Source organism: Halyomorpha halys, unplaced genomic scaffold (genome assembly GCF_000696795.3).
Source record: "Halyomorpha halys isolate HHAL.00 unplaced genomic scaffold, Hhal_1.1 Scaffold584.1, whole genome shotgun sequence".
NCBI classification, from domain to species: Eukaryota; Metazoa; Arthropoda; class Insecta; order Hemiptera; family Pentatomidae; genus Halyomorpha; species Halyomorpha halys.
In genome coordinates this window covers 131,092-134,870 of record NW_027116544.1, presented here as the reverse complement: position 1 = coordinate 134,870, position 3,779 = coordinate 131,092, and the positions used below count along the sequence as shown (strand labels likewise).

Below are 3,779 nucleotides of genomic sequence, written 5' to 3'. Positions count from 1 at the left end.
TTAAAAAAAAAAATCCCGTGCTTATACATTAGAACTGAGTTTGGCAAGATAAATACCATACTTCTTCATTCTAATTATTTATTTATCTTTTATTTTTCCTTAATATGAATAAATGAAATTATTATATGCTTATATGATTAATACCTATTTCCCTTGAGTGTGTCAGAATCTATTATTCCAAAAAAAAAATATATATATAGGAAAGAATATATGGAAATTATTATTAATAACAGTTCCATTGGTAACATGGGACATTTCAGAAATATGATTAACTGAAGGATCTTATAAGGACTTCATAATTTTTTCCAGTCTAATTTTGAAAGGGAAAAACAATCCATTCAAAAAAAAAAAAATATATACATAAGCTATAGAATAGAAATGTACTTGACCACAAAAATATGCAATATTTCCTCAAAATTGGCAACATGGTCACTTTAAGCACTTTCTTCGACAACAATATATTACATCAATTTTTGCTTATATTCGATGTATTAAAAAAAAAAACCTGAAAGAAAAAATAGTTTATCTTTTGTAGAAATAAATACATCACTAAACAACTTCCTTCATATGTAGAAGAAAAGAGATTAGTAATTTGAAAATACACAAGAAAATAATTGAAGTTCCAACCTATCCATCACAAAACTGAAAAATCACCGATTCCAGATTCAAACTAAACAATAGTGTCCCTCACTAATAATTCAGTGATGACATAAAACAATTAACGAATCCACTCTGGATTCAAATAGAATAAAAACAGGACTTAACATTATTTTACCCACTGCGTTTGTCTTTTGCCCTCGGGCGCCACCCAGTTTGTCCAGTTTTGATTACTTTTTTAGTGATCAACACAATAACTTTTCAAAACAATTTCAATCCCAATTTCTGTGTCCTTCAATCCCAACAATACTGTATTTTCGTAAACCTTCCAGGTTTCTTGAAAATGAGCGGGGAGAGAACAATATTATAAAAGAAAAAAGAATCAGAATTCTGATTATAAATTTCTTTTAATAATTTTTGCGTTTTGTTTCGTTAAAAAATTGTAGACCTTATTTACCATTTTTCCAATAAATAATTTATTAAAGACATTCTTACCTTTAGCCAAGAAATTTTTTACATTTACGCAAAAAGATTTTAATATAAATATAATAAATACCAATACATAATGTAAATATTGAGAAATTAATCATAATTTCGAAGACAAATACTGAATTATATAAAATTGGATTGTCAATAAAATCGCTATTTTTATAATTCTACTAAACTCGCTATGTAAATTAGCTTAAATTTTCGTATTAATTCCAAATATTACTTAAAAAAAAAATAAATTGGAAAATAGTATATGCTTAACAATAAAACAAAAAAAAAACCTTAATATTAGAAAAAAATACATAGTTTTATATGATTAATAATAAAAATAAGATTCCTCAAGAAATAAAATTGTACAACAATCCAATTTATATATTTTTTTTTAAATAGACATATTTTTATGCTTACACTAAATATAATTTTAACGGGTATATTTATTTCTGTATGTAAAACTTTCAGATCTGTCGTGAATTGATCAAACATTAATAATAAAAATTAGTATTGAAACCAACACACAATGCCGAAATTTCTAATCTAAAGGAATACTTATAACTGAAAAATTAGTTAAAAATCAATAACAAAACAAATAGAATAAAAATAACTATAACAACTACGTAGAGATAGCATTTAATAGTTCGAAGAATATATAAAAACTAATAAATACATTTCGGGGAACTGTTTAATTTTAGTTTCACGATATATTCGAATCATACTGATTGCAGCGATGTTCTAGTTCAAACTTCGGTGCTTTTAGTGAAATCCTCCATGAAGTTCCGCTGACGCTTAGGATTATATTGTAAAACAAACTTCCAAATCCTTCTAAAACACACAAGGTGCGAACCGACATTTTACTTTGGAGTGAATGTATGGATATTTACGAAGAGATTATTCCTAATTTATCGTTCCAACTTGAAACGTAAATAAAATTTATGTATTATTTAAACTTGGAGAGTATTAGGTATAAAGTGTATAATTATATTTATAATTTAATTAAAATTATATTAAGAAAAAAAGGATATATATTATTTATAGCGTATTATTTACTAAAAATATTGACGACATACAAACAGTAGTCGGATATTAATAAATGCTATAAGTATCGAATTGAATAAATGCAATTTAGGTAAATACGACTTTACAATTAGTTTTAATAGATGAAAAATAGTATTTTTATGTATTAAACAGATTAGTAATGTTTTTCAAAATTATTAAACACCACAATATAGAAAAATAGTTTCCAATAATTGAGAAACCGATTATATGAAGATACATAACGTAAAATAATTTTTAAAACGAAGTTATCCTTAATAAATGAAAATAAGTATTCGAACTTAATGGGCGTTAGTTAAACAACAGTGAAGAGGGGATGTGTAGATGGGTTTGATAGGCGTTATCAGTAAGTAAGTCTTATCTACCTATGTGGAAACAAAGCGACTGCAAATGGTGCCACAGAGTGAACAGATTCCTCCATTTATAAAAAAAATAATAATAATAATTATTTCTTACATTTAACATCTATTATAGATTATCTAATAATATGTAACAGTTATTACACAAGAAAAATAGGTTTGTTCTATTAGTGTATAGAGAACGGACATTTAAATAGTCGAAGAAAGTACATAAATTCATATATAAAGACATAAATATAGTCCATGTTCCTAGAGAAAGATGATAAAACTAATGAGCACATGGTCGGATCCGATAGTACAACTTTCCTGGTGCACTATCAAGAGCTGAAAAGGATGTAAAATGATAACTCTTTCGAGTGATAACATGACCAAGAAATCGGGAATCCAATCACAGAAGATAGTGACGAAAATACAAACATTCAACGAAGGAATATTAAGAGAAAAAAAAGCTTCAATTGAGAAAAAAAAAGTTACATCGTGTACTTACATATGGCTGGGATCTTCTGAACCGGAACGATATAATGGAATTAACAAAAAAACTGAAGCAGTCTGTGCTCCACAAAATCTACTAAGAGCAGTTTCTAGAGACGAATCGGATCTTTCGCAGAAGGTGCACACGCGTTAGTTACAAACACCACTTGGGGCACACTGGTGCTGTGGGGACGGGCGGGGCACACAATACTGGGACGGGGGAGGGAGAGATTAAGACTGTGGTGGAGGAGTCGCGGTTTAGAAGCAAGCGGAAAAAAAAAGCAAGTGATAGAGCTTGTTCGAGTAGCGGGCTAACACTGAGCTCTACCGACGGCTCTCTTCCCCCACCCCTCTACCTCCTCCCCCTCCGGAGAGGGGGCAATTCCCCTCCGCTACTCCCCCACTCCTTCCCCGCCCCTGAATTGCAATTAATCTATTCACCGGGAGGAATTTATTTAATTAGTCTCTTCTTCTAATACCACTTGTCCATTGCTCCTGTATGGAGGGAATTGATTTTTTTACTTTATAAATCACCACTATTTAGTAATAATTGAGAACTCATCCTATTTATCTTATTGTTGATAAATTTAGGTTTTGTTGCCAAACTGGTAAATTCATGTTACAGACAATTTCTAAGATAAGGTGTATCTTCTTAAAGATACCATTCCATTATTACAAGATTGGTTAGCCTTACATAGTTATTATAACAAATTTCTTTTATTTTGAAAATTGATAATTTGTAGGTTTAGTGTCGTGTAAAAAACATCCCTGGTTATTTACAAAGATATAGTTGCAAAATAATTGAGAATAGTC

At 29.3% G+C, this 3,779-nt stretch overlaps 1 protein-coding gene across 3 annotated transcripts in view; it reads right to left on the bottom strand.

Annotated features, from left to right (window-relative positions):
• mbl (muscleblind) overlaps positions 1-3,293 on the bottom strand; it is a gene marked incomplete in the record, with an annotated part of 373,017 nt that extends 369,724 nt beyond the window's left edge. For all 3 annotated transcript variants that reach the window (XM_067053292.1, XM_024358835.2, XM_014426555.3), the window contains 1 exon segment: positions 2,983-3,293.
• Positions 3,294-3,779: the final 486 nt, after the last annotated feature.